General features: G+C 28.7%; 1 protein-coding gene across 1 annotated transcript in view; it reads right to left on the bottom strand.

Moving 5' to 3' along the window:
• The window catches only part of Nep1 (M13 family metallopeptidase neprilysin 1), a 37,385-nt gene extending 34,286 nt beyond the window's left edge, over positions 1-3,099 (bottom strand). Inside the window, exon 1 of the mRNA XM_088241807.1 lies at positions 3,055-3,099. The gene's annotated coding sequence lies outside the window, so the exon portion shown is untranslated. The remainder of the gene's footprint in view (positions 1-3,054) is intronic.
• Between the last annotated feature and the right edge of the window lie 7,394 nt (positions 3,100-10,493).

A 10,493-nucleotide genomic window follows, 5' to 3' on the forward strand; every position in this document is an offset into this window, starting at 1 on the left:
GTTAAGAAAAAAAATATTACAATTTTCTACGCGATGTTTTTAAGTATTAAAAAAAAGTGGACAAAATCAATAACAACAGAAAAAATGCTTCTAATAGACGATAAACAACTTTCGCATGTGATTCTCTTTATCGTTCAATCATGGATATTCGGAAACAATTTATTGGATTCTATCACTTACTGTTTTGACCAGCCCGGGGGTTCTCATTTTTCGAGTCAATCAATCTATTGAACTATGGGTATGCATAAAAATAATAAAAAAATCAACTGACTCCAAAAAATAGTATGAATATTATGTAAACATTGAAATGTATTTTCGTTTAAGATTTTTTATAAACAAAAATACACTTTCGCGTACTATAAAAAATACAAAATCTTAATGGATTTTTAATAAAGTCGAAAGACAAAACTGTTGTGTATCAATAAAAAAAGGTCAGCTCGTCAAATACTCAATAAACAAGTATTGGTCTGTGTAGATGCAATAACTCTTGCCTACATGGAGTCAGTATGGTGGCCATAACAGAAGAGCGGGATTATATCATGTGGAAGACATCGCATCACAATACGCGAGTAGTTTGGTCCGATCACAAAGGGTTGCCACTGGCCACAAACCAGCTGGCCTGCCCAAATTGACCTCTTTACTTTGAGTTCAAAGTGTTATAGAATATATAATATCCACTGCGACTAGAACTGGGAATAGATTATTACGAAACCATCCCAAATTTTATGCAAACCTTTTCGATAAAGCAATCAAATTTCTATTTAGTTTAATTTAGTTACAATTCATTCTAAACATTTTGTTTTCAGTTGATTTGTCAGAAAATAATGCCAAAAAGAAATATGATTTTAAGAATAAATATTAGTGACCGACCGAAACGAGATTTTCAACGGAAACCGAATATCGGCTTCTGTTCTAGATTCGGCCGAAACCGAGACTTATTTAAATTAGTTAAAAGTCACTTCGAAACGTCCAAAACTAGGCGCTTTTATTAAAATTAAAAAAAGGTGTTAAATAAATGCAGCAATTAAATGAAAGGAATTAGTTTAATGGTTAGTTGTTATGTTATACATATAACTTAAATGTAACAGTTCTTTAATGTACGCTGTAGGAACTTCAAGTTATTAACTGTTACTATAAAGGCTGGTTTATATTTTTTATGTTAGAATGCAATAAAATAACTAATTATTTGAAAGCACAACAATAAAATATATTTAATTTTCATAAATAAATATTTTTGGGATGCTTAAATAAAAAAAATAAAACTTAACAAAAGTCGGCTTATAAAAAAATATTCAATATTGATGCTTGCGGATGCTTTAAAAAGGACCTTATTGAACGTATTAATGTTTTATTTTATTTTACATTAATGGCTCGAAGGTCTTTAATAAAATTAAAACTACTTAAACAACAGTGTATACATACAAAAAGTAACGTATTTTTTGGATCACGAGACGCACAAAAATATTAAAAAATAATATATAAATACTAATACTAGGAAAAAAAATATTAAAAAAAATTTATAAATTAAAAAGTATTTTTAAAAGGCCATAAGATGCACCCGAGTACAGTCGAACGTAATCCGACACATCCCGACCGCAGGTTTCGGCTAAGCCGATGTTTTAGCCGCCTTTTGACTGAAACCGAAACTGCGACCGAAACTCGTTTTATTGGCCGAATCCGTCTGAAACCGAAACTTCTAGTAATTATTAATTTAACAAATCTGACATTTTATGACCGTTCCTATTTCTGCATGGTAATTCATAACAATTTAATCGGTTTTATTTCACTCAATCGAGAATAACAAACTCGTTAAATTCCCTGTGAAAAAACTCGCCTCTAACATGGCAGAAGTAAAGTTGAATCACAGCGGAAAATCGAATGACTGAAATCGGAATTTAAATTCGAAGTGCTTACGAGAGATCGAGGAAAGTCACATGCACCTTTGTAAACTGACTAAATTAATCAATCCGAATAAAATGCTGTCTCCGGAAGAAAATTGGGATGGGGATGCTGAGGCCGGCGACTATGTGAATATAAAAACGAACCGTATGTTTTGCGATCTAGGGATGCATACTCAAATAGTTCAAATATATATATTTCTCCGAGCATACGGAACCAATTTCAGGTAAAAGTTTTCAGCAGTAGTTTTCAATAACGAAACACAACGGTTTTTTTACATGACAATAAGCGTAAGCAAATTGTAGCAAACATCATTTTTGTCAAAGTCGATGATGGTTTTTAATTAAATATATATATTATATATAATTGAGTAAGACTTTTAATTGAAAAACGATAAAGTATACTTGAAATAATCAAGTACAAACAATCCGGGAGTAAAATCAAAATAATTCATATAAGCTATTTATTTTTTCTCCCTTTGAATTTGTTTTAGAATAAAAAATATTGAAACTCTGTACTTTGTCGTTAATTATCATTACAAAAAATATTATCTATTCGTTTAACCGTATGAAATACTAATCTACATATTATATGATAATCAATCGATTTACTTTACGCTCACTGTCCCGAATGTACGGAATAGATAATTATTTTAGCTTAGAATATTTTCTATTGCCGTATACATATTTTTTGTGATTCGGCTCTTAGTGTGCTATGCGAGTTGTAAAAATGAACGTATATTATTAAAAACACAGGGTGGGTGGATGATTTGAGATGACGGAAGGTGAAGTCGAGATGATCATATATTATTACGATATGAATAGATATAGACATAAAAAGTAAGGATGCGATGAAAATACACTTAAGAAAAACCAGTAATTGGATTAGATATAAGATAATGATATTCCAATTTTTTGATTTGTGAAAATATTATAATATACTGTGCACATTTATAAAATGTACTATTTTATATTCATAACTTAATTTCAGCATGATGGTCGTAATGTATTAATCAGAAACATTACTAATAAAAACAACAAATAATTCTATGCTAATGACACCATCATAATACTTTAGAAAGAAACGTGACTTAATATGAGATTAGGTAAAAGTATAACAACGAAACTATTTTAATATTATTGCAACAAAACTTACCAGTTCTTACACATTCTTCTGTTAAACAGACATTTTTTCTTCTTCCTGAAACAAATTTTTTTAAATTATTAATTTGTTTACAAGAGCGAGTTGTATATAAATACGGATTGAAATTAAATCTTTAAACATTAGGCAGAATTTCGTGATTGGCGATAGGTACTTTAAGATGAATACAAATGCCAGATCTTTTAACAGAATAGTTTTTTTTATATATTTAAAAAAAAAAATCTTAAATGGTACATGTTTTTTTTTATTCAATACAAATACTTTTATACATCTAGTAAATGTTAAAGCTGTAACTCTTCAATAAAAGAGACTAAATATTGCGTGGAGAGTGACGTAATCTGTTTTAGTTATTTATTTATTAAAGTTTACATAATTTTAAATATACGAGTAAATGAGAAAAAAAATAAAAACACATAAAGAAAAACTGTTTCTTAACTTCTTGTGAATATTCAATAACTCCGTGTAATTAGAAAATTCGTAAAATTACCAAATTGATAAAAAAAATATTTTACTTAATACATACATTATTATTGTTCGTAAAATAATTTGAAAATATTTATGAAGTGTATTTTATTATGTATTTTCGTATTAAATTCATGCATTAGATTTTTTAGATCAGTGTATTATTTTTGTATAAATTTATTGCATATATGTACATATTGTACATATATAAATACATTTGTTTCCGGGGAGATAAAGATATATAACACTATACAGAGCATTTTAACATGAATATGGAATGTTCTCTGGTTAGGTTAGTCTCTATCTAATATGGTTCAGCCCTTTCTGTAATGGAGATTTTTCGTATATTTATTTACTGTAAAACAGATTTCAAAATATCAAAATTTTTAAAAAATCAACCAATTAAGTGAGTTTGAATCGGGTTGTGGTCCTGTGACTAGTGTCTCGGACTCACGGACCAAAGGTCCGTATTTCGAATTCTACTCTACTCCAACTTGGTTTCCATTTTGTAATAGTGAGTTATTTTCAACTCGTTGAAAATGGCCCTCAAAATTAAATGTTTGGGTAAATCATAAGAACGCAAATATTTCTTTTTTATTAAAAAAATAAATAAAAAGTACCATAATTAATTAAATAAATGAAAACTACTTTGTTTTTGACTACTTATTTTTTGTATTTTCTACCGACCGGTTTCAAAGCTATAGAAGCTTCCTTATCAAGGTATACTTAACTTATTAATTATATCCTATTTTATGTTATCAATATTATGCTGCGTATGGAGCAACAAATAAATCAAATAAAGAAGCTTGTATGGGTTTGAAACTAGTTGGTAAAAAAATAAAAATATGTGGTAAAAAAATTTAAATATGTCGTTAAAAAACAAAGTTGGCTTTATTTATTTTATTACAATGAATAACCACAAAGTTAGTGTTTCAAATATAGAATTTATACTATAATTAAATTTAATACCTATACCTTTGCAGTCAATTAATTTCAATTGAACTTAATTCTTGCTAAAGGTTTCCAGTCGAATTTACATTATCATATTTCTTACGTCTAGTTATATTAGTTTTAAATTTAAACGTACCTCGCAGATATTTTACTTTCGCTGTACTTATAGTAAGTTAATACGTAATATATTCTTGGTGAGTGGAAAACTCGAGAAGTAATCTCACGTTTGCTTGAATAGTGAATAGTAACTTGACATCCACTACCATAATAATATACCTAGAACGTAGTATGCAGGCACTGCCCGAGGGAGATTTAAGATTCCACTGTTGATATTCAAGAAGCAAGATTTTACTGTTATTTATTGCTCTTTTAAAAATGAATTTCAAAACTTAAAAAGTCATAGGAAACGATTAATATGACTTTTTACGTCTTTAAAAAGAACATATTAAACAGGTGATCGAGCATTTTTTTTACCTACAGCAACAAAACAAATATTGCACATGGAATTAATTACATTTAACATTATATCGTAGACATGTGTTCATATGTATATACATACACACTCATGTACATAATATGCACAAAAACATCATAAAAAATCGTTTGTTAATTGATTCATAAACATGTGTGTGTGTGCAGTAGGTATGCATGCACAATATACAGACTCATTGGTATATTTTATTTTACTGAAGATGTGGCCAAAAAAATATATTCGGTACGTATAATAATATGTCAATGGTTAACACGGGAAATTACTAGCTAGTTCCTAATCTTACAGTCGTGTAAACAATTTTTGTATGTGAAACATAAAGTAAATAAAAAGGTTTTGGCATGCTATTAATGGCGCGATTCCCAAAAGAGTTTTCTCCGAACACCGAATAAAAAATGTCAATCGAAAGTTATTTAACTTTATAAAATGCCAATTTGCAGCTCTCTGTCAAGTAAAGATAAACCGAAACGGCTTTTCTTTAATCGAGGGATAGAAAAGTAGAATTTCCTCAGCCGATGCCCTAGCGCCATTACTGATACAGTGTAGAGTGGTAGAGCCTTCGAAGAATGGGGTGTCGGATTTAATGAAGCTTTGCGGACACTGTTTACTCGCAGGATTAGAGAGTAACCTCGCTCGACTCTTATTGCCTCAATCTCGAGGAATGTAACTCGACTAAATTATCCCGGGATCGAAGATTACCCTCATTTAGAAACTTAACTTTGACATTGTTTACTTTAAAAAGACTTTAGTTTTTAGTTATGTAATTTAAACAGCGTAAATTAGGTTATTAATAATAAGTTTTAAAATATTGAAATGAAATGCTCTTGTATCCTTGTGTAATTGACTTTTGATATAATGTTAATTTAGGAATGAAACTTTATCATAACCCATAAGCCTAGTAATAGTTGTATACATAAGTCCATATTTAGTGACAAAATCATACAATTAGCAATATTCTCTCGGTCTATTATATCAAGGGCTTTCAAAATTAATATCAATTAAAAATATTACACAGATTCAAGATGCGAACCTTCTAGTTTTTCGTAATTATTTTTAATCTTTAGACCACGCGAAAATTATTTCCAACTGTTACACGACTAGTTTCGACTGTTACAGAATTATTCATCATCATTATTTCTAAAATAAAATAAAGGAGCCCAAAAACCAGTCAATAATTAAACCAATAATTAGTGGTACTTATTTTTATTTTTATCATTAATGAATAACCACAAAGTTAGTCCTTTAAATATAGTTTTTATGCATAAAAAGTCTTCGGGTACTAATAGGATTGGTTGAAACTAAATATGAGTGGTAATACGATATCCAATGTGCCTACTGTTTCTGATTCAATACGGACTTCTATTTTTGTTTTATTGAAATGTTATTTTAAAACATATCATATGCATATTATGCAGCTTTTCGGTATTTGGAATTAGAAAATATGGTTCACGAGTCTACCTAGTAGAAACTATTCCTCCGAAGATGTATGATTTTTTTATTGAATTTTTATTTTTTTATAATTATTTATTCGTACAAATATATATACGAGTATATAAAATTACAAAAAATATATAACGTATCCCTAACTTTGGGGTCAAGAGCTCTGTGTTGAGTTGAGATACAACACAATGAAAAGTGGAAGCATGCATATTATTAAACAATACTTAAAATGAAAAAAAAAAAAAAACATCTGAACATCACGCTTAATAGTATATAAATCATCTGTGCATTATCTCTTAGTAGTCTCCTGCAATGGTCTCTCTTCTTAGACAAAATCCAAACTTGTACACTTTTCCTGAAACTAGCAAACTTAATATGTTCATCCAAGACATTGAATATTCTTGGGGCTCCAAAAGTAAATTTTTTGTACTTTGTACGTTTTTTTTTTGTATTAAATAATTCAAATTACAGGAAAACATCATACGAGAATTTCACTGGAATCTCCTCTTGTAACTGCATTATTTATTAATTATTTCACGGAATTATTTATTTGTCATTGAGTCGTAACATTAAACTTCATAAACGTGTTATATTATTGAAATATACGAGTACTTCATGACACATTTGTTGAACCATACTTTGATATATAATTTATCGGGGTAGTTTTGAAACCCTACTTCTATCATATCCGAGAATCGGTAGCTTTTATCAATCCACTTACTAAGCTCACGAAACGCCAAAAGCTGCAGCCAAACAATGGAAACGATAACACACATTAAGTTGATAGTCAAACTTCACTTCATTTTTGACTAGGTGAATATTCATTTTTTTAATTTGATCGTATCAAACTTTATTCTAATTAATTCAATTTGTGTTAAATTGCAAAATACAAGTGTATTCCGGTGTTCACTTTTTATTAAGTGACTGTAAATATTTTAATTGGTAGAGAGTTGAGATAAAAACAAGTCATTTTAGTTTTAATTAGATAGTAACAGTTTGTTTTGTTTATATTTTTATAATATTAAGCGCTGTTTTAGGTTATGGTTCACAACTTTGACGTTTCAAGTAGTGAAGATTGACACTTGACACCTCAAAATCACAAAACAAGAAATAATCCGGAAGATACCAATTGGATATCTCCTATTTTTACTCAGTTTGCCTTGTACTAAAATTGTTTCCGGATGTTTGTGTTGGTACATAAATAATCTCCAAGAGACATATTTTATAACACATCAAAATATTTATGATTCATACCATAATACATTGAGATAACCAAATTTAAATAACTAAGTACATACCATAGAATACAATCAACCAATATAGGTAGTATAATAAGACGTTTTGTTATTTTCGTAAGTAAATACCTTAAATGTCGTACACACATATTATATTAATTATTGTTGCCATATATACACATAATTTAAAAAAATAGCCATATCTAAAAAGTTATTATTGGAAAATATTCTGAAATAAAATATTGAACATACAACTTTAAGATGTCATGGAAGATAAAAATTTTAACAGTTATGATACAGTGACAAACTAAATTTGTCATTTACTTAGGCAAAAAATATATTCGTACGTGAACTTTACTCGTTTACTTATCGTTATAAAATATTTTAAGATTGTTTTACAGAATATTTTATGATTGATGGTTATTCAAACGGAGATAGAAAATGTCTTTGAAAAAGAAATATGAAAGTTAACTTTTATTTTATCAGTAATTAATTTAAAAATTAAAGGATTGTTATTCGTTATTGTTATTTTAAAACGAGGGTATTTCAATTGTTTAGTTAAGCTTTTACACCATTATTTCGTCAATCCCTTTTTAGATTCCAAGAGCTTAATAAATTGTCAATAAATAAGAATAGCAGATATTATGTTAGAATTACTTTATTGTTACAGTTATTTTTTAAAACATACGTATTTATTCCTAAATTTTCCGTTAATTTATTAATGGAGAGAGGGCGATACATTATTTAATTTTAGGTATGGAAGAAATATTTTCTACATAGAGCAAAAAGCAATAATGAAGGTGCATTTGTTTGGTAATTATTTTTTATCGAAAACAGCGATTTTCATTTCAAATCAAAACACAGTTGAATGGCCATGGGTGGAGCGGAGCGGTGGTGGGGGTGGAGGTGGGGGCGTAGTCAGTAAACGGAAAGGTAATAAATCGTTGGCTGGATGCAGAACTATTTTAACTGCATTTGACTAAAATTTTCAGGAGAGCAATTTAAAGTTAAATACTGAAATATTAAATATATTCTTAACCTAGAATACTTCTACACAAATAAAAATAACATTGTGAATGTAAAAAATTATTACGACAAAGGGATAACACTTTTGAGAAGGAAATATGGAAGTCTACGTATTTCCAGAGCTTATGAATGTTGCACAGTGCATAAAGTAGCCACTTAAACTTAACCCAGCCAATGACAGGTCATAATGACTTTTAAATTTAAATTTTACTTTTAATTTTATCTTTCAATTTGAACTTTTTAAATTTGATTCTTAATTTTAACTTTCAATTTTAACTTTTAATTTAAACTTTTAATTTTAATTTTAAACTTTTAATTTTAATTTTAAACTTTTAATTTTAATTTTTACTTTTAATTTAAGTTTTAACTTTTACTTTTGATTTAAATTTTAACTTTTGATTTCAACTGTTTATACTTATTCATATGTACTCTACTACCTGCATCTAATTAATTATTGTTGGTTGTGATTTTTTCCAAAGAAATATAAATGTTCATGGAAGCAGACAGAGAGAGAGGAAAGTAGAGTTGGAGCTATACAATGTCTTCTCCCTTTTATGTACTCTTTATTTAATATTCATATTTTTACTTTTTTAGAATTCAATTATTTTTCCCCTCTCCTCCTGCATTCATAATAAATTATTGTGAAATCTGTAATTGGTCTTACTTTTTTAAATTGTTCTTTTGTACCTTGTATTTATATCAAGACTGTATGATTTCCTTAATAAATAAATCAATAATCCCTGTAAACGCCTAGACTTCCATATTCTTTTCTCAAAAATATTTTTCCTCTGTTGCAATAAATTTATATATGAATAACTCTCTAGTGAGTGAAATCCAGCCTGTCTATAAACACTGTGAATATGTTTTATAAAATTTCTCCAAAGCGCCAATAGTACATTGGCGCACATAAAAACCTTAAAAACATTTTTTTTATTGAAAATTCTATTTATCTTATAAACGTTCTGCATACAGCTTGCCCGCCACATATCGCACACCGCATCTGAGGACATAAGTCTCCTTGGCGGTGCCCACATACATGAGAAATTTTCTCGTTGTCAAACGAGAAAAGCTGCCCGAAGGAGCTCTCTGAAATCTGGTAGCCTTAGCATCTTTGTGCTGAAAGAAAGTAATCAAGACGTACATAATATGTACTTATTGGATTGAATGAGAGGGAAGCGAATTCTTCACTGACTGGGATTAAATTGATTGGACATGATCAATTTGCCGAAATGATTACAAAACTTTTTAAAAGCCTTGGAATTCTTTTTGGAAGCCACCAGATCTGTATATATTTTTAGATATCTTAGAGATATAACTGAAACGACTTTGTTCTTAAATATTTAATATCATTAGGAAACATAAAATTTAAAAAAAGAAAAATAACTTTCGAACAATTATGTCGGGCATAATATATTATTAGGTATTGTTATAAATCTGGAATTTTTACTGGGCCGAAATGAAAAAATGAATCAAATCGAATCGAATAATAGTAAAATATTATAGAAGTTTTTAAATCTCAGTGTTAAAAAAAAACGTTTTATTTTTAATATACAACTGTAGCCATTATTTTCTGTTTTCGATATGTGATTTATAGGTTGACTCTGGGGAGGCTAAACCGACCCAATAAAACATCAATTTTCCTCGCAAACCGAGCCACGGAATAATATACCTATGCACGTATTCTATAAACAGTACGTCGCGTCGTATGTTCATATTATATACTTTAACGAGAGACTTCATCACGTCGATGTATATTGGGAATTATTGTTATCCAATAACAAACGTACTCTGCTCATATTTCTCAGTCGTTGCCAAAATTATTTTTACAA

The sequence above is a fragment of the Micrasema longulum genome, unplaced genomic scaffold (assembly GCF_059751315.1).
Source record: "Micrasema longulum isolate JH-2025_06_02 unplaced genomic scaffold, ASM5975131v1 h1tg003082l, whole genome shotgun sequence".
NCBI lineage: Eukaryota > Metazoa > Arthropoda > Insecta > Trichoptera > Brachycentridae > Micrasema > Micrasema longulum.